Source organism: Juglans microcarpa x Juglans regia, chromosome 4S, assembly GCF_004785595.1.
Source record: "Juglans microcarpa x Juglans regia isolate MS1-56 chromosome 4S, Jm3101_v1.0, whole genome shotgun sequence".
Taxonomy (NCBI): Eukaryota; Viridiplantae; Streptophyta; class Magnoliopsida; order Fagales; family Juglandaceae; genus Juglans; species Juglans microcarpa x Juglans regia.
In genome coordinates this window covers 15140205-15162777 of record NC_054601.1, presented here as the reverse complement: position 1 = coordinate 15162777, position 22573 = coordinate 15140205, and the positions used below count along the sequence as shown (strand labels likewise).

Genomic DNA, 22573 nt, shown 5'->3' with positions numbered 1-22573 from the left:
TCCCAATCTGACACGATACTCTTGGGTATTCCATGCAAACGCACTATCTCCTTGACATATAACCGAGTCAACTTACCCAACGAGTCAGTATTATTAACAGGCAAGAAATGGGCACTCTTGGTCAACCGATCCACAATCACCCAAATTGAGTTCTTCCCACTAGGAGTCCTCGGCAACCCTACCACAAAATCCATAGAAATATCATCCCACTTCTACTCTGGAATAGGGAGAGGTTGAAGTCTACCAGTAGGTCTTTTGATGCTCAGCCTTAACTTGACGGCACGTGGCACATTCCTCAATGAACCTGGCACTATCCAACATACTCATTTTAGTCCCTCAATGACAAATCACGACCAGTAATCCCAGGGTGACTATGCTATCCAAAATCTCATTTTCTCGAGAACCTTAATACAACATCCAATAAATTTCAATGATCAATAGATCCATACAATAATATGTGCTAACCTCAATCAACTCCTATGCTCCAACTTCTAAACCTTCATGGAATTCTACTATTGGAAACCTAATAGCCACTTCCAATGTTCACCATCAATAACAAATTGCACAACCAAATGATTAATTTCTAATTACAAGTATCTTCTCAAAATTCAAGTCATCACTAATTCTTCAAATCAGCACAATTTGAACTTCTGACTACAACAAAAAATACCACGCTTTTGCTGCGCACTCTGATATTCGCCACATGCATAAAACTTACGTCCTCATGAAACTAACACCATCGAGTACAAGGTGGCTCCATTCCTACTAACCAAAACCCTTATCACAATTTGGTAGAAAAATACTCTCTCTCCGAAAACCACGAGTTATAACTCAAATTCCTCAATTAACTTCTGCTGCCTTGATCAAAATCAAATTCTATAAAATACACCCATGATCATTGACAGAAAATCAATATCAAACAACCTCAACATCTCAAATTGAAAATAAGCAACGTCAACCCAAAATACATTCATCTCCTCCAAGATAAGAAACATACTTTAAAAGACTCAATTCCAACCTAGCGAATCAAAAGAGTGCCTAGAGACTTCTACCTAACAACCTAAACCCGAAAGCTCACCATCTACATTCTAAACAACATCTAATCTAACGGTGACTAAACTCACAACGAACCACCATTGACTTCACGAAAACATTAACAAAACTTCCTTGGTAGCTCGCCCAGCTACTTCTACTCCTATAAGCTAGTATTAACACAATTAGTTCCTTCAATAGTACATCACTATTAAACCTCAAGGCAAGCCATACTGCTCAAATAATCAATCCACCAAAAGCCATTGCACAACACCCAAGGATCCTAATGCTTTATTAACCCACATACTTGATCATATTATCCACTGTTGATGCCTAAGCTTCAACTTCGAAGATAGTTTCATACACCATACATGACATCCCATCAATCTCTCTTCAAGTTAAATAACAATGTCCTTCATTCAACCAACTAGATGCTCAAACTCCAAAAGAAAGTATAGCCTTAAAAATTTAAATTCCTAGGTGACCTCAAGTCACAATTAATTCCTGAAGATAATCACAATAACTATTCCCAACCATGATTTCATTGAGTAACCCACTCGACTACACACTTCGATCAACTCACCAAAAACTCCAAGCCAAGGTTTCTTAAATTACTACTATTGTGTCGACTCCTCTTCCACACCTACCAAAACCACTTCTTTCAAACCAAAATGAGAATAGGACCTGAACTCTCCGAAATATGCATAAACACTCACCACTACCATGCATCGATCACATGCACCTTTAGCCAAAATCAAAAATGCTCCAAATGTGCAAGTGATCATCATTACCATTTCCATCACTAAACCTATATCCTCGAAATCAATAAGAATCATTTCTTAAATCATCACCATCTATTATCCTTAAAATTGATATGGATTAAATCATTAACCTGTCACTGTAACCTCAAGCTAAAAACAATTATTAGCCGAACTAGATCAACATCTTCCATCTCCAAAGAAATTCTCCCTAAAAAAAATTCTCATATCAGTAACTTAACTCTCATCAATCCTATTTTAATTTAGCCCTTCAACTCTGCAATTCTAAAACCTTAACCGAGATAGAAATCATTTCCTGAAATCCTCAAGATCGATGACCTTAACTCCAAAACATTCGCCTTATAAAACTTGTAAATTCTAAAACCCCAAATGTTATCAAATTGCTTATCGAGGTCGGCAAGATCAAAAACTTCTAATCTAAGTAATCTCTTAATTGCTTGTTGAACCTACCAGCTTAAATCCCATTAACTTATTTTCTAAAAAACTATGGGGCCACAAACCTTAGATGAACTTCTCATAAATCTAACATTGACATTCGTTGAACTTACAACCTCCTATCCCAAAAACTCATTACCTAAATTCTACGGAACCTAAATCCTCAATTATCCTAAGCAATTAAAAACTATTCCCTTCCTTAGCAGCAACTTGAGTACCTAATCCAAAGAGTTCACCCAGACCCTGATGTTCAAGCCTTGATATTAAAACAACCAATCACCAAGAGTTTATGCCTACTATACCAATGTTTAAGCCTAACAATGGCATTCTCAGTCGTACCATCTTCCTGTCATAACATAACCTTTAACCCGCCTTTCAATTTCGAACAAAACAAAATAAAATAAAATTTCATAAATAAAATAACATACGACAAAATGCATAAAACCAATGAAGTAGTTCACAATAAAATAAATAAAACAATAAAATAATCAGACATAAAATAAAACAATTAAATTAAAATGACATACAATAAAATAAATAAACACCAAAATTATTATACAATAAAATAAATAAACACCAAAATTATTATACAATAAAATAAATAAACAACAGAATTGTTATACAATAAAATAAATAAACAACAGAATTATTATACAATAAAATAAAGAAAGCCAATAAAACCATACTCAACCAAAGGTAAACACTAATTAAAGCAATAAAATCAAATAAATCAAATAACATCAATTAACATAAAATAAAATAGCAATAAACTCATAATATAAAATAAATAACTTAACTTACACCACTTAAACAAAAATTTTATTATTTTAAAATAATAAAAATAATTTTATGGTACTATCCTAAGGGACATGTGGTTTTACCCAGAGCCGAACTGCTCCGATACCACCTGTGGCGCCCCCAATCCCCCTTATATAAATACACAGGGATCGAGACGCCAGGATGGTGACAACACGGTCACACATCCCAACGAAGTGCCAGTTGTGTACATGCAACAATGTACAAATAAAATAATGTAGCGGATAGTCAACTAAGTACCAGAATTTATTTACAATCAAACATCAGTAAAGATTTAAATAGTAGTTATACAGTAATCCATAAAATATATTACAATAGTTTCAGATAAACAAACGAGTGATCCCAGATCACTCCTCAGGCGGAGCCGTCTCCTCAGGCTCGCCCTCCTTCTCCTCATCTGCATCAAAATCTGCATTACCACAAAATGGTATCGCAGGTAAGTATAACCCAAAATAACAACATAATATAAAATGCATTAAATGCAACTAACATGCATGCACATGATGAAATATGCATTTTTTCACAAGACATCATTTTCTCCGAAACTGATAATTTTCCAACACACGCCAAAATCCCATTTTGGCCCAAAATATCCGTAAAACATTTTCCCAGAAAATAGTGCATTAATTCCAAATGCACCATGCATTATTTTCATATGCACCATGGCCTCCTCTATGGACCATCCGCACGTCCTGGCTTCGTAGCGGTGCTCAGTTCCGCGCCCAGCGCGTACATGGCCAAGCACCCACACTACGCAACGAGTGATGCCCAGTTCCGCGCCCAGCGCGTACGTGCCCAGACATCCTCTAGTCCCCGCCAGCAGAAGGACCACGGAGTCGGCACGAGACCATCTCGTCCGATCCCATTGTCGCCCGGCGACAATCCAGGGGACGTTACTCAGTATATTCCGCTCCTGAGTAACCAGAGGAGCTCCACCGAGTTAATGCCCTATCTCGGCTTGGGGTCGTGATACACACGCACCAAAAATCCATTCTCACATGAAAACCCAGTTTTCATAAACACACGAACATGAATGCAATACACGAAAACCCAGTTTTCTTTTACAAACATGATCATGTATGAAATAAGGAAATGCACATGAACCAACACAATATCCAAACCAACAATGACCAATGCAATCAAATTCAACCAAACAACTCCAATCACAAATCCATCCGACCCCCGAACTCCTCGGACTCAGTCCGGCATGCCAAAAAATACAGTGAAATGGGTTAGTGTAAAAATACATTTAAATTACGAAAGTTCTTTGGAGAAATACTTACAATGCTATATAATAATTTTCCGAGGATCACGAAGTTGAAAAATGCGACGTTTGAGCAACACCACAGTGTAAAATACACTGTGGCCGTGGGTCACAATACCAACTTTCAAACGGAGGCAAACGAAGACCCAAGATTGATAGGGTAGGGCCTAGGGAGGTCGGTGAAGCTAGTGGTGGTGGTGGTTGGCCGTGGGTGGCGGCGAAATGGGCGGTAGAAGACCAAAATGCCCAAATCAGAAATGAAGATGGTGGAGCTTCACCGGTGGCGGATCGGAGCTGGGGTTGGGTCCAATGGGTTGCCAAGAGGTCGAGGATGAAGTGGTGTGAAGATGGTGGCCAATGGTGGTGCGACGGCGGCGCAGCGGCGGAAAGAGTGCCGCGGCTTCCAACCGTGCGTAGAGGCTCACGGCGACTCGAGGGAAGCTGGAATTGATGGGGGTTGGTCGCCGGTGGCAGGGGGAGCGAAGGAGCCGGGCGGTGTCGACCACCGCCGGCGCACGGCGGCGGGCTGGGGAGAGGAAGAACGGACGGAGAGAGAGAGAGGAAACTGGGCGCGCGCACGGGAAGGAAATCAGAGAGGAGAAAAAGAAAAGAAAAAAAAGAAAAAAAGAAAAGAAAAAGAAAAGGAAAAGAAAAATAGAGGGAAAAGAAATGAGGTCCAATCCTCATAACTTGGGTCACAAAAATGATCCAACGGAAACGATTTCAAAACCTCAAGTTAAATAAAATAATTTAAACGTAATGGTAAAGTCAAATTGAAATAATTAAATCCCACAGTAATTAAATAAATAATAAAAGTAATTTAAATGCATAACAATAAATAAATATTAAGAAAGCACATAAAAATAATTTTCACCAAATTAAAATCATAGAAATAAACTCATTAAAAATCCAACCAAATTTAAAATAAGAGAATAAATTTAAATAAATAAAAATAATCCTTTAGTAAAAATACACTAAAATGCAGGGTGTTACAATTTTCATGACGTGCTTATATGCTTATGACATTACCTTCATGGCATGTAACAAATAATCATGTAGCAAAATAAGATGACATGCCATGACATATTATAGAAAAATTAAATAGGCATAAATAAAGAAAGCATGAATATACTTAATATAGCTTACCACCTTACATACAAAAAAATACCACGGGTAAGTTAGAAGCTAACTTACAGAAAGTCGTGTGTAATGTAAACATAGCATAGGCTAAAATGAGAGACGTTCTAGAGTTAGAATCTCTCATTTAATCCTTATAAAAACTAAAGTTACTAACTTTGGGCTTAAGTTGCAGAATTACACCTTAACTTTTAGGAAATTACAAATTAGCCCCTAAACTTAAGAAAATTGCGATGGAGCCTTAACTTAACAAAATCTGCATACCTCTTATAAACTTCATCCTAATTCCAAATACGGGCTTAGAATTTACAAAAACTAAACCCTACTATGAGAACTCCTCTAGGCCGATTGATACATAGGGTAAAAATGGTGTTTTGCTTGCTATTTGGCCATTTATCACATTATCATGCTTAACCCGAAATTAATAACATAGATATCACATCCCTAGTTCTAATATCATGTCAATATACTAAACCAAGTATTATACATGATCATAATCTCAACTTCAAAGAATCATACAAAATGTAATAGCCTGCTAGAAATTCAATGGTGGAATTTCTATAGACTTTAGGAACCTCGTAAAAACTCCATAAATTTTCACGAAATAAATGTGCAATTACATAATTTTTAGTCTGTCAGCATAGTTAGTGTTACTACTCATTATGGTGCTAGAAGTGCGATTTTATTTATTTGAGATAGTTAGAAGTATCAGAATGCAATATGATCTCACTATTAGACTTAGTTGATTGTTTATGATTTAATGGAGCAATAATCTCATTTTCAGTTTTCAGACGAAATACTTGTTCGAAAACACGTTTTGTTTATTTTGAGGCACTTCGGGGTTGAATTTCAAGAAATGAATTGCATAGTTAGTTTAGTGTGTATGTTTAGGATCTTTTAAAACAAAGTTTATTTTCCATTTTTTTTTAGTAAATAGTAACATCAATAGTAGCACCAAGTATAGTGTTTTCAAAATCATAGTGTGGAATGTCCAAATTAGGTTAAAAAAATTTATTTGAACACTTGATCATAGCCACACTTGGTAAATAGTATTGGACACTTGGCACCAAGAGGAATCATGAGATGGAAATGTGAAGAAAATCAATGTATGAGATCATGCCACCTAAGCAAAATCTTATTCCATCTAACCATCCAAATTGTGCCAAAACCAAAAACTATTTCAACCCTTGTAAAACCCTAAATGGTTGGAATACAATTGAAACCCCAAAAACATGGTTGAAACCGAATTCCTAAATGGTTTTTCCAAACCCTAAAGTTGGCCCCCAAACTCTGTTTGATCGGATTTCTAGCATTGTGTTTAATCACTTGATTAAATCACTTCCACATGCTATTAATTCCTTCAATTCATGTTATGACATCATTATCTAACCATTTAAACCTTGGAACTTTAATTGGGTCAAGAAAAATTAGATTTGGGCTTGATAGCATCTCAAACCCAAACCAAACCCTCTTTAAACCCCAAATGAAGCTCATTAAGGCCCACAAATTTTAGCCACCTTGACAAATCTCTTGAGGAAGTTTTCCCCACCATGGCTGACCAACCTCTGCCCATGGCAACCCCAAATAATCCCTTGATGTGAGAGGAAAATCCACCTCACCACCTCCTATCTACACAACAGCAGTAGCCCTTTCCCCCTCACTATTTGCACATTTTTGTGACCTGATCACCACCCATCAAGGTGTCACGCAACCCATACTTCCCTTTTCAGAAGTGTATTAGGTGTGCAAGTCATTCTTTCACTCACTTCACCCATTTTCATTTCCGTTCTTGGAGGCAACACTTAGAAGCTCTCTCAAGCCGGTTTCTTAGCCTTTTTGCATGCCGTTTTTAGAACCCTTGTAAGTATTATATCAAAATTATTCCTTCATAACAGTTGTTTGTTTGATTTCATGGTCATTTCATTGGTCAAAAGTTATTTTAATCATAGAAATGTCAATTTTGGTGATAATCTCGATAGTGTATTGTACTTTGGAGTTTGTGACCAAGCTAATGGACAAATATTAGTCTGAAATGTTTATGGAGTAAAATGTTTATATGAATTTTTGTTGGAGATTAGTTGCATAATTAAAGCTTTTGATGAAAGATTTTCTTAAATCTAAAAGGTTAGAAATTGGAAAAGGAAAATAGTTTATGTTTTAAGAAAGTTTGGATCTTTTGTGGTCTATTCTTACTCCAAATGCTTTGATAAATTTATTTGATGATACCAAGCCTTTTATCTACATGTTAGGATGTTAGTTTGAAGAGTTTTGATGTTAGTTTCAAATATAAGGATTTTTATGCAAGACAATACTCAGTTGGGTCAAAAGTTTGATGTTTTGGTCAAAAGTTTGAAGAGAATTATCCATGTGTAGGGCTAGATCCAAAGCCCTACACCAATCGGTTTGCTCTTCATTTGAGATAGTCCCAATTTCAAGCAACTAGACCCACTCCCTTATACGAGTTGCACCAGCCATGCCTTGCCGAAGGGTCACCCTTTTCGACCTTGAAAACCCCTCCGGCACTCAAGCAAGAACAACCCCCATAATTGAGTTCCAAAACCCCAAGTCGAACCCTTTCCACTCCATCAGGTGTAAACAATTCCACGCAATTGGGTTGCCATCTTCTTATAGCTTGAGCTAGTCCTTTATACAAGCAAGCTACCCCTTGAAGTTTTAGTGATGCCCTACCATGTACCCCCCATGTCACCCACCCAAAACACCCCTCCACTCAAGCCAAAACCGAGCCTCACTCCATCGAGTACAAGGACTCCATTGCACTTGAGCATGTTCACTTCAACATGCAACCTTCCCATCACTCCCATGCCTTGCTCCACCGAACCCAACAGCCCTCTCCCCTGTTTCACTTTTTGTTTCCCACACCCACTTTAGTCTCCCTTAGTTGCACACAAGTTCACACGACACAAATAGCACCGTTGAGAGCAAACTGAGAGAGTGAGAGAGAAGCAAAGAAAACTTAGGAGATTATCTTGGCAATTAGCTCAGTAATCCCCTTTTTCTTAACCACTCTTATTCTATTTTGTATTACTCGAAGATAGGACTTGATTGCTTGGTTTTTTGAATGTTTTTCTTTGATTTAAAGGGTCAAATCTTGGTGATGATGGGTATGTTGATTTTGTCTAGCATGTGTTGTTTATGTTGGACTTTTGTCTAGGAATCCCATATAGTTTTAGGCTCAACTTGGTATTTTCGAATTTAATGGAATTAGTGACATGCATAGTGCATCAGATCTTTGCTTGAGTTTGTAAAACAAGAGCATTCACCCAAAAGTTGCATGAACCTATTTAGGGTTAGGAGAAGTTGAAATACTAGTTTGAGTTCTCTTGAAGAGTTAGTTTCTCTTGAACTCTAAAGTTGGTTTGATGACTAGACCTTCAAAACCATTTTTGGTAAGTGTTAGATTTATTTGTTAAGCCTTTTTTTGAACCATGAAACTCGGGTTTGAGTTTAGTGAATACTCATAGATGCATGCTTTTAGTGTAAGCCTTGAGGTTCTTGCCTATTGTTTGATTTTATCTTGAATCTTGGTTATGATATGATAAAATGGTGATAAGACCTAGCTAGGATTTGATTATGATGATCTTGGGTGAGTGATTTCAAAAAAATTGGCATGTTACATAAGGATTTAATCAAATTATTCAAGAACAAAGAACAAGCATGTTTCAGTTTTAGGGTTTTGTGTGTGATCCAAATTCTATGTCTTTGATATCATGAATGTTTTGTTTAGGATAGTGTAATAACATCTATAAATGAGTACTTAGTATTTTAGAAGTTAGGATGTTTGGTTCATTGATGTTCATTTGTAAGAGAAAAACTAAGAACACCATGCTAGGGTTTCCGGTTGCAAGGTCAGCGTTGTGTTTGTTACTATGAGGAAAATATGGTCATGAACAATATGAATATAGAGATTTAACATGTTACTAAGCTTGGGTCGAAAAGGTGATTAAGTGGTCAATTCGGATTACTTCTTTAATGGTATGCAAGTAGGAAACAAATCATACTAAGTGAAATTTAAGATTTTAGGGGTCTTAGCCTTGATGGGTTTCTCATAGTAGGTGCATGATTCACAAATTTCTATGCTCAAAAATAGATTTAGAATAGAAAATACACAAGGGTTGTAAATTTTGGTGAAATTTGGAGCCCAATTGCAATTATTGAAAGTTTAGAAGCTTATTTGCAATTTTTGAGGAGTTGACAAGCAATTTTGCAAATAGTTCTCTAGGAGTATTACATTGTTTGGTTAATAAGATTTCCTAACCTTTATATATCTCTCCTTTCAATTTGCTCATTTTTTTTAACACAAGGATTTCTTTAAGTTAATTCCTAACTTACTCTCGGTGTATGATAGTATGCTAGTTAATAAATGTCAAGCAAGTAACTCGTGTTTTATTTAAATTCTCGTTGAAATTTTCAGTATTTATGTTATGTCATGATGTCATTTTCCATAAGCATGAATATTTGTCACACAGTACAAACATTTGTCATGAAGCATGCGAGTTTGTCAAGAATGAAAAGTTAAGTTTTTATAACGACCCAAAATGCTAGAATGGAGGATTATCATAGTGGAACTCCCATATGTACCCTAGAGTGAATAAAATGGAGTTGAGTCTCCTGGTTGACAAATAATCATCAACAGGCTTTCAATGGGATCAAAAGATCACCGAAGCGAAGTCCAAAAAATTCTAATGCTGATGGGTGCTATTCACTCTTGGCAATAGAAATACCATGAGGTAAGACTCTGGTAACATACTCACAACTAGTCCGTCCTTGTGGACGGACCTGTAATGTGATGCGGTAGCTAGCAGGCGTAGATAGTTTATTGAAAACCGTGAAGCATCCACCTTTTGCAAGAAGAAGAATATGAATGAACGAAATAGGTTTTATAAAACCAATCATGTTTCGAAGTACAAAAACTCTTATGTCATTGAAGTTATGTTTTGTAAATGCAAGTCCATGTTAATCCTAGCAAGATCATTACCAACAAAATGATTGAAGCACAAGTGAAAGCTCATGAGGTAAAGGTCGAAAAATACATAAAAAATGAGTATAATTGTTGATATTATCATTTGAATTATGTTGTGGATTATTTTTATGTTTATAACCATGCTACTTACTCCTCTGCAAAGAAAATATGGAAAGCTTTAAAGAGTAAACATGATATAGAAGAAGCCAGAGCAAAGATATATGCAGCAAGTCACCTCTTTTGATATCAAATGGTAGATGGAAACTATTTTGCAGAGTAAGTGCAAGATTTTTAAATGATTGCAACTGAAATTAGATCCGAACGCATCAAGATTGGAGAAAATATAATTGCTTCTGGCATCATTGACAAGCTACCACCTTCATGGAATGGAGCAAGTTTCAAAAGTTCATGCACCACAAATGAAAACACAAATCCTTGGAGACCTTAATTGCATGTATTTGCATAGACAAGGAAACTAGAGGCCAAGATACTTCGATGATTCAAAATGATAATGAGAATTCCACAACAAAGGAAAATTTAATTTTTGAAAATGGTGGCTTGCCCAAAGGTTAGAATAAAAGAAATTGTCAATTGAAGTGGGAAAAAAAAAACAAAAAGTTTAGTCGATCTCACAAAAAAGACTTTTCAAGTCAAAAGAACAAGAATGATGGTCCCCTTCACAAAATGAAGCTTGTTTTGTCTGTGGAAAAAGTGGGCACTTCGCTCAAATTTGCAAGTTTTAAAAGTGAGAAAATAATCTTCAAGTTAATGTTACTGAGGAGCCATTTGTAGTAATGATTAGAGACATTAACATGGTTCAATTTTTTGAAGGGTGGTGGCGAGATTCTAGAACGAATAGGCATGTCTGATAAAGATTGGTTCAAAAGCTATACTTCTTTTGAGAAGAGAAAACTGTTATACTTGGTAATTCAAGTAAAGCCAAGGTTCTTGAGAGTGGTGGGGACGAGCTGAAATTCACCTATGGAGGTATCTACTCTATACACTATCTTTGAGGAAAAATTTGATGTCAAGTTTTGTACTTAACAAGTCTAGCTTCAAACACACTATGGTCATCAATATGTAATTACCAGAAAGTAAAGCAAGGATAATGCTTGTGATGGAATGTTTAAGTTGAATGTGGAGAATAAAGAATCAAATGTTTCTATTTATATGCACCATTCTTTAAATTCTTGGCATCCATATTTATGCCATATTAATAGTAGATATGTTGCAATCATGAATATTTTTTAGGATGAGTTCCCTACCTGACAAAACATTTTAAAAAATGTTAAGTAATTTGTAGTCAAGCAAAAATTAAAAAATAGATCATAAAAGGTTTGAAAAAATACCAAATTATTGGATTATAGTTCAAACTGATCCAAGTGAATTTGAAGGAATTTTAACTCGTGGGGAGATATATATTTTATCACTTCCACGCTTGATTTTTCAAAATACACTTATGTTTATTTATTGAAAAATGAAAAGTGATACCTTTGAAAAATTCAAAGAGTTCCTCTATGAAGATTGAAAATTAATTTGGTAGGAAGATTAAAAGATTTAGAAGCAATAGGGGCCGAGAGGATGATTCAAATGATTTCAATTCATTTGTTTAGTCTATAGGAATTATCTATAATAATACTGCAGCATACTCATATGCATCTAACGGTTTGGTTCAGAGACAAAATAGAATGTTAATTGAGTTGACAAATGCAAAGCTTATAGGTTCTGGAGCTCTCTCAAGTTTTTGGGTTCAATCAGTTTTGACTGTTTGTCATATATTAAGTAGTGTGCCTTATAAAAACTCAAAACCTACACCCTTCAAGTTATGGAGATGGCATAAGCTAAGTTTACGCTATTTTAAAGTTTGGGACTGTTTGGCATTTGTTAAGCTAACATATCCTAAAAGACTCAAATTGATAAGCATATATATATACATATATATATATATACATATATATTTGAGTCCATTCATTTGAGTTATAAAGAAATTAAAAATGGTTAGCAAAGATGCAAAACTAACTTTGAAAAGGATAATTTGGGAATTCTGATGTTATTTAATTCCTTTTTTTTTTTTTTTTTTTTCCTTTTTGCTAATTTTAAGCATTTTACATATTAACAAACAGCCTAAATATTCTACGGCTACAAGTTGTTACGGTAGTGCTAAGTTTACCGGTATTGGGTTCCGATATGTGTAATTATAATTTTTTTCTTTTGTTTTTCATGCATTTTTTTAATCTCTTTAAATATTAAAGAAAAATTCACAATATGATTAAAAAATACTTCTTAATCATTAATTAAAAAAAAAAACCCCGAGATCCATTGCATGTCAGGACTATAGCATTTTCGATCATGTTATGATCATTGATTCATTAACAAACAACCTAAATTCTGCGGCATCAAGTTCTTGTGATGATCGGCTTTGGGCTATTCGTGGCGCAAACCCTCCGCAGCCAACCACACATTGACAGAGTCTCTCTGTAGATGTTCGAATCTCTCCAAAATTCGAATTCATCAACAAATGGCAACTGCCTTTTTACTTCCATTTGACCCTCTTTAAAAGGAATACATAGAATGTTACAATCTAGAAAATAAACTAGGAAAGAATTACTAACTAAGCACCAATATTTCAAAACAAGTAGAAAAGAATTTTAACAATTAGATAAGCCTCCATCATCCATGATTCAAGGAGCAGTTTCCACATTGGTATCAGCCTCCAAATTTGCATCAATTGCCGGCCACTCGGAAGAACTTGACTCTGGCAAGTTTTGATGAGCATAGGGAGCAAATAATTTTGGGTGAAGTCGCTTGAGTTCCAAAGGTTGCAGCCAAACTAAGTTGGACTTGGGACAATTTTTCTAAGGCACTAAAAATTTTTAATAACGCCCTCGTCGGGTAGTAACAAACTAATGATCAAGTATAGATGCAATCTCATCTTTAGGGGCTGTATTTTTAGGGACTTGAATAATTGGATCTTGCTAGGTTGGTGTATCTGGAGTTGTTGGCACTTGTTCCTCCGAACCTTGAAACTTAGTGGGGTCTTCAATATTGAAAATAGGGCTTATTCCATAGTCAAAGGATAACTCTATGACATAGGCATTAGGACCCAATCTCTTGGCAATCTTAAAAGGTCTTACGTGCCGAGCATGTAACTTGGTAAAACTCCTAGGAGGAAAGTGTTCGGACCTCAGGCGAATAAGAACCATATCACCAACATCAAATTGCCTATCTTTGCACCGAGTATTTGTAGCGGTCATGTACACTTCCGTGTTGAGGGATAGATGCCACTTTACGTCTTCAAGGATGTCCTTCATGTAGCTAGAAAAATCTAGTGTAGCTTCACATCGTCTAGAAGGCAAAGTCAGGGAGTGGAGACCATAGGAGTGTGGGGTTGAAAATCATAGACCACTTCAAACGACGTGCAGCCTGTGGATCGATTAACAGAATTATTGAAAGCAAACTATACCAGTGGTAATACTATGTCCCAACTTGATTCATGATCTGCTACTAGACACCGCAATAAATCTCCCAAACTTCGATTGGTCACTTGATATCTCGGTCGAACACTACAGTAATTGGAACACCATGTAATCAAATCACCTCTTGCAAAAATAGTGTTGTTGTCTTGGAAGCATCATAATTCCTATGACAAGGAATAAAATGGGTAATTTTCGAAAAGCGATCCTGTAACACCCCGCTCATTCGAGGATAGAAATTATGTAACAGTCTACCCCTTCTCTCTAGTGACTGTGAGCCTCGTTATGCGTGCCGAACCGCGATGACGTGTTTTTAAAGATATTATGTGATTTCTAAAGTATGCTCAGTGTTTTAAATGTACTAAAAATATTTATATGGGACATTTCTAATGTTATTGAACTAAGCTTGATTTTAAATAAGACAATTATAATATTTTTGAATAATTATAATATTTTTAAAGAGCTCCAAAAATAATATAATTGTCAGAAATCATTTTAATATCAATTATTAAAATGCTTTCAGTTATTTAAAATATTATAGGATTTGAATTATGATAAAAGCTCTAATTTATCTAAATGGTTTTATTCTTTTAAAGATATTAAATAAAACTTCATCATTTTATTAATGATGAAGGGATATTACTTTATAAACTAAAATTTAGTTTAAATAATATTCTACCTTAATTCCTTTCAGTGCTTTTAATTAAGTTAATATTTACGCAGTTTCAAATCAGTATTTTAATCCTCTACTGTTAGATCGTTTTGAGAATCCAAAGATGAAAGGTCTAGATTAAATACTCAAGCCCTCTCTCTTTCTCCCTCACTTTTCCTTTCCCTCTCTCTCTCTCTCCTCCCTCTCCCCCAGCGTACATCGCACGCCCCTCTCCCTCTCACCCGATTCTTCCTCTACCCAGCCCGATGCCGCCGTGAGCCGCCTGGTCTCACCTCCACCACCAACGGCTTCCTTTCACGTCGGCGAGCCTCCACCACCGAACCCAGCCTCCACCATGTAGTCATCTTCCCCGTCGCACGCCCGCAGCAACCCATGCATGATTTCACCATGCGCAGCCCTTTCCACCGCCGTACGCGGCGACCGAGCACCACCATGAACTTCCCTTGACCACCCCCTTCCTCCAACCCTCGACCCAGCCGCCGTAGCAACTCCCTAGGCCATGCACGAAACCCACGGGTTTCTCTCATTTCTACCACCGTCCGCTGCCTCCTGGCCACTGCACTACCACCGAAGCCTCCTCTGGCCATTGGCGACCTCCCCTAGCCACTCCCATATCCAGCCAAGCCATGTAGCTCCCACATTCTCTCTCACTCTCTCACGGGCCATTCCTCCACCCCAAGCTGGATCTGCCACCTCCAGCCACCGTGGTGCCACCCCAATGCCACCACAAGCTCCATCACACCTCCCTCAGCCCCTCCATGGCCAGCCACGACTAGCCAAGCCCTCCCTCTTATTTCTCCTATTTGAGACCTTGTGAAAACCTGCGCCTCTGCCGTGCTCTGCCACCTCAGCCACTATGAGAACGACCCTCAGCCTCCCTTGGCCTCCCCTAGCGCCCTAAGCCCAAACCGCCACTTTACATGGTGGACAGCCACTGTGGTGGTTCACATACGACCCTTCCTACGTCATCAACTGTGATGGTCAGCGAACAACGCTTGGGTCAACCCTGACGATGGTATAGCCCTCTATCCCTCGTTATTTATGTTGGTTGGTTAGGTTGTGGATTGTGCTGTTAGCAATTATGATGTGCCGTGTAGTAAACTGTTGGACGTATCTGTGTTGTATGATGTGTAGTGTTGTGGACTGTGATGTGTAGTGTGGTTGTGAAGTATTTGTTGTAGTGATGATGTGGCATCATGTGGATTAGGAAGAGAGTACACGTAAAGTGTACTCTTGTGGCATAGTGTGGGATAAGGAGAGTATATGTAAAATATACTCTACAGGAGTAAGGTGGAATGGGAAGAGTACACATGGAGTGTATTCTATAAGGTGTAGCGTGTGTGAAAGGAGTACACATGATGTGGTGGAGTGATGCACCATATGTCGGGTGTGCTGTAGTGGTGATGGGTCGTATCGTGTATGGAGACAGTACACGTGGAGCGTACTCCATGAGGCGCAGCGATACATCGTATGGAGTGTTGCAAAGATGAGGATGGTTGTGTGGTTGATGGGCATAGAACGTGGTGAGTAGTGTTGGAAACTGTGGAACAGTGTCTTGAAGTAGCTGTGATATGGCCTGTAGTCTAAGGTGACAAGTGTCACCATGATTGACTTATGGCTGGGAGTATATGTGAAGTGGCAGAACAAGTGTGAGTGCACAACGAAAGCATGACTGGAGAATGTCATGAAGTGACATGGTTACTAGCAGTCGTGCTTGTGAGGAGTGAGGAGTGAGTCTAGGAATGGCATAGCAGGAATGTGACGAGATGTCACGAGTACGTGAGGGACCGTACTCGTGATGAGTTTGAAGTTGGCGTAGAAATGACGTAGCGGGATATCAAGTGACATGACACGGTCACGGTATAGCTTGGGAGTAGTCTTGAGCTACATGACGTGACGTAAGGCGTAGTTGTGAATGGAGGCTTGTAGTGTTAAGTGTTGGGATAAACTGTCAAAAGGGATGGATAGCATGAAGAGTCATGCTAGCCGAGTTAAGAGAAGGTTGGTATCGGAGTATGGCATTTTCCCTACGAGCATGTGATCAACGTGTTATGTGTTAGTCTTAGGTCATGAAGGGTAAGGTACATGTGTAATCTGGTGAGACACATGATCCGGACGGATTCACCATATGTAATGAGTAATCTGTCCTAAGTATGGTTACACAATGCTTAAGCCTCGGAGTTGGCTTAGAACCGTGTGGCGTATATGGATGGGAATGAGGATTAGAGTGAGCTCAGATGCATGGAGGTAGTGATGGGTGTATTGTCTAGGATTGGGATGCGTGACTCTGTCGGTCGGAATTATGTGTCAGAATGTGGTAGTAGAAAGAATAAGATGAAGGTCTTAGTGTTTTAATCCTAAGGTGAATCATGGGTTCATTTTAGTGGATGGGCACTTGAGGTAAGACCTTGAGTTTGGAAGATGTAGTGACCGTAAGTAGATCCCAAAGGTTTTAACATAGTAAAAGGTATGTAAAAGCATGAGATAGAAAGAGAGCGTTCCAAGTGAATTGTAGTTTATGTCTACTAAATTTAGTTGCTTATGCATTAGATAAAGAATGACGTCAAAGTTATGTGTATACATGAAGGTTGCTATCTGAGATGCACATGAATGGATTGCATGATATAAAAGTAGCATGGAGTCCAGGTAAGTATTATGTTCATACTCTTCTATAGTTTTCCAAAATATAAGAAATGAAAAAGAAAGGTTTTTCCCTTACGATGCCTTACTAAACGACACGAAAGATGTTTTACAAAAAATGCTAAGTATAAGTATTCAAAGGTATACGTATGTACGGCCTTCCTTGGCAGCCCCCTTTTACGCACCCAAAAGAATTAATTTTATGCATGTGAATGGATGACTATACCTTGTATCTATTGTATGTATTTTCCACGAAAAGAGATATTGAGGCTGATGCCTAATGCTTTAATCGATGCTTTGAACAACGCGAAGAAAGTATGGTGTTTTAAATTGTCTCTAGGAACTGAGGTTTTATGGATGCCATGAAAGACAATGTTTAAGCCCATACTTTTAAATAAAGTTTTCCATGAACGAACTGTTAAATGAAAGATAGAGCTAAAACGAACTGAAAAGAAAGGATCAAAAGGACTGAATTGAAAGAAATGACCGAATGTTTAATGTATGAAAATACGTAATAGCCACATGAATGAATGAAAAAAGTACCAAATGAATGGGCAGATTGCAACGCTGGGTAAGTAGTACAGGCAGTGCACCCAGTGCTGCCCCTTGACTGAAAAGGGATTCCCAACCTGTGGCCACGGATGGAGTCCGGGTCCAAAGGAAGACCGCTAAACCCAACATACGGGGCGTAACAGTGTGTACCGGCCAATGAAAGTGATAAAAAAGAATGTATAGATGTATGAATGCATCGCATTCTTTAATAAATGAAGGCACTGATGAGAGAAAAGTTTTTAAGAAAAGAAAGCTCCCTTTGTTTTTAAAGAAAAATCCCGTCCAATGATGTTTTCAAATGAATGCATGCATGTATGTACGTATAGTATGTATGAAATGATGAATGTATGAATGAAAACTTATGTTATTATATTTTAACTGTATGAAGTAATGCTTATGAGTCATTGACTCATTTTAGTTTTTATGCATGCCCCTCCCCCCACAGGAACCGAATGAGTAGCACGCGTCAGGATGGACACGGCCCATGAGAAAGAGCACGGAAGTTTAGGCAAGAGTGTTTAAATGTATGAGAGGCATTTTTATTGTTAAAATTGATGTTTTTCACTGTAAACCTCTTTCATTCTCAAAACACAATTTATTTTATAACGTCACCTTGGGTATGGAAGCAAAAAGTTTTAAAACGAACGGTAATTCCTGTCGTCTTTCCAAAAATCATTTTGTAAAAATTTTCACCACAAGGATGGGCATTACATATCCACAACCACCATGATAGTACTTTTGATGTTTCAATCTAAAGAAAAATGAAAAAAAAAATACTCATGCAATTGGATGTGAATATTGCTTTAAATGATATTAATGGTTTGTTGTTATCAAGTTAAAAATGTTATTAAAATAGTACTTTTGTTGGTAGATTCTCATGTGATTTGGAGGTGAACGGGATTTGGAAGCAAAGCTAACCAATGTTATCATTTTAGCACTGGACATTTTACAGTAAGATTGGCAATAACTGGATTCACTTTTATATATAGCTAGCTTTAAGTTTTATTAAACTTCCAAGCATAAAACTATAGACTCAATTAATAGGAGTAAGGTTTATGCAATAGATGTTCCAAGGGATATAAAAATGTAATATCCAATTTGAGCTGTTATAGTTTATTTGGTTTCACCGCTACCACATATAGATCATGTTATTTCAAATCATACCGACTAGTGTGCAATATTTTAAGTGGGTTTTCATTGGTTAATTTGATTGGAGATAACAAATTTAAGATGAAAATTATTGACACATTCACCACAGTGTAACAACCCGATCCAATATTTCCAAGGTCAGAATCTAGTTAATTTTATTGGGCCATCAATTGGGCAAAAGCCCATTTAATTTTTTTAGTGACCAAGTGGGCCTTATTTAATTGGTAATAAGTCCAAGATTTTTATCTAAAGCCCAAACATATATGGCAAGTTGGGCTTATTTTAAGCTCAAAACTAGGCCTTTAACTACTAGGCCTATGAAAATGTGGATAAGTCTAAAAGATTATTTGGACAAATTGAAGTATCCCATTTGTTAGACCCAAAATTTGAGAAAGCTCAAGACCCAAAGGCCCAAGTCCGGTCACAAAATACCCAACAAAAGCGCGTGACATAAATTGCCCTACAGTATGTCTTCCACATTTGTTCATTAAAATCTAGGGTTGTCCTAGTCCACACCCAACCTCTCCATCCGGTCAAATAGACCCCATGTCCCACATTCACCACCCTAGAAGCTCGAGGATTCTCTCCCATCGCATGCCTGCCGACCCCCATACTCCATGCCTAGCATGCAATACACGGCAAACAAAACTGCAAGCCTCCACGCACACCCAACAAGCCACCATATCTCCTCCACATGTGAGTAACTGACGCAAAGCCCAGCCGCGAGATGTCTCTCGTCATGCAGCACAGAAACCAATGAACACACATTGACGAGGTTGCACCAAGAATGTTATGAGCCCTAGCTAAGGGGAAGGCTATGAGCTAAAGAGGAGGTATTTGAAGTGTTTGGAAGGGAACTAAAGTGAAGTCATGTCTTTGAGTTGAATGTAATAACTCAAAATAGTGTCGTTCTGAATTGAGTCATAACGTGGTCACGCTACAGTCACTATAAGTTGGCCTCTAACTTACTTTGAAGATATTTTTGCGTGTATGGTGGTAAAAAATCATTACTCATGTTTATTTTTACTTATTATACATGTTTGATATAAATTTCAGTTATGCCTTGTCACTAGTCACGTACATGTTATGTCATCTTTAATTTTATTTCATGTCACATCATGTCACTTGCATGGAGTATATCACGTAAAATAGTATTATCAAGTCAATTGAATCTTTTATGGTTATCACGATCCCAACTGTTAGGATGGAGCAATATCCTAGTGAAACTCTATTGTTCATGCTGGAGTGGTTAAACTAATGTGAAATTCCATGCGTTGACAAAGTACCATCAACAAGCTTCGAATGGAGGCTAAGTAACTGGTCACCAAAGCAGAGCCAAGCACCAACGTCGATGGTGCCAACTACAGTTTAATTTCTTGTTATATATACTCGTAACGGGTGCAGATACCTATTATGGGATGCATAAATTATGTGCTCACAACAGGTGAAGATACCTATAGTGTGATGCGTATGTTAACATACTCACAACTGATATTGATACTTGTGAAGTGATGCGGTATCAACAAGGGCACACGACTCAAATGGGCCTATGTAGCATCCATATCTAATGTTTAATTAATCAGTTTATTTCTGATACAAGATTCCAACTTCACTTTCAATTTCAAGTTCAGTTTCTTCTTCAGTTTCAAGTTTCAATTCATGTTCATTTCAATCAGCTCAAGTCAGTCTCATGTTCAGTTCATGTTAGTTCAGTCCATGTCAGTTCAAGTTTTTTTTTTTTTTTTTCATCAAGTGCCTCTTTATTAAAAAAACCCTCACTTTTGCAGAGAAATACCTTTACAAAAACTCAAATGACCTAAAACATACCAACAACACCAAAATGACCCAATACAAAAAAACCTCACAAAAAACCTCACAATCTCAGACATGACAAACTCAAATAATCCAATCTCAACAAACCTCTCACCTCCCTCAGCAGCTCTTTTAAGCTATCCCACAAACTCGAGATGTCATTTGCACCCATACATGCGAAGTAATTTGTCAAACTATTTCCTTGACGATAAACATATTGCACTCGAAAATCAATCTGATGAAGCAATTCAAGAATTTCACTCCAATAATCTTCCAAATACCAGATATTACAACGTGTTCCTATGATCCAATTAACAACAACCAAGGAATCAAGCTCCAACACCACATGAGTTGCTCCCAATCTTTTCACCTGCCGAAGGCCATGCAACAAACCCATCATCTCTACGAAATTATTTGAACTAGACCCCACTGATACTGCAAAAGCATATAGAAGTTTTCCCTCATGACTTCTCAGCACACCACCTGCACCAGCATCACTTGGATTCCCATGACTGCATCCATCCATATTGAGCTTTATCCAACTTGCTTTCGGCTTCTTCCAGAACACCAACGCACTCTTCTCTTGGTCGGTTTAATAGGAGCATTCAAGGATATTAAGATAGCTTCATCTCTTTTAGATAGACATCTTCTTGCATTTAATTTCTCCCCAACTCGAGAAGCATAGTACACAATTTGCCTCCAACCCATAGCAATATTATCAGCCATACATTCCATATGAAATCTACATCTCCTCATCCAAAGACACCAATTAATAATTCCTGGTAATGAGCCAATCAACTGCCCTATTTGAGATGTTCGAGATGCTCTACGGATCCATATTTCAACCATATCTTTCCAGCTCCTCCCTTCCACAAATAGCAACCCCACTAACATATAGCTTCTTCTCCATATTTCTCTGTCAATATCCCCCTTAGCTAGCACATGTTTCACAGTTTCATAGTCCCCATGCACACAATAGTCACATTTTGAAGCTAGAGGAATCCCAACAGATTTAATCCACTCATCAACATTAAGACCATTAAGCATAGCCTTCCACATAGTCACCGACATACTTTTTGGCAAACAAGAGTGCAATCCCAAGCACTCTTGGTAGAGAATTTTCCATCTACACTATCCATCCATACCAAACTATCTAACCCATTGCGACATTTACTCAAGACCTGCATAATTTTAATTGTTCTATCCTCTCCAACCATACGTTGAAGTAGACCAACATCCTAGCTATAATCCAGTTTGCACACTTTTACTACTGAATTCGGTCTCTCACTTATTGGTTGTAGCTACATCAATGGCTCCTCCTCAAGCCACCTATGATGCCAAAAAGACACATTTCCTTCTTTAACATTCCACTTCAATGAATGAAGTAGATATGACATACAATGAATAACCGATCTCCAAAACTGAGACCCATTATTACAATTAATCAATGAAACATGTTTATTACGAATATATTTTGCACAAAAGAATTGAGACTACAAAAATTATCTACAAGTATTTTCCAAAAAAATTTCATATGGAAGGATTTTTGAATATCTTGAAGCTTCCTCAAACCCACTCCTCCTCCTACGGGTTGACATAAAATCTGCCATGCCAAACAATGTTTCCTTGGCTTCCCATCAACCATCCCCCAGAACAAATTGCTGAAATATTGATTTAACTTTCTCAAAATTGTTAAACTCACATGAACAACTGACATAAGACGAATTGGTAAACCCAAAAGCACATGTTTCAGCAATAATAGCCGAGCCCCAGTAGATAGAAATCAGTTGTGTCATCCTTCCAATCTCTTTTTTATTTTACCAATCAAAT

General features: G+C 37.5%; 1 pseudogene; it reads right to left on the bottom strand.

The window, feature by feature from the left end:
• The window catches only part of LOC121262065, a 44934-nt pseudogene extending 29757 nt beyond the window's left edge, over positions 1–15177 (bottom strand).
• Between the last annotated feature and the right edge of the window lie 7396 nt (positions 15178–22573).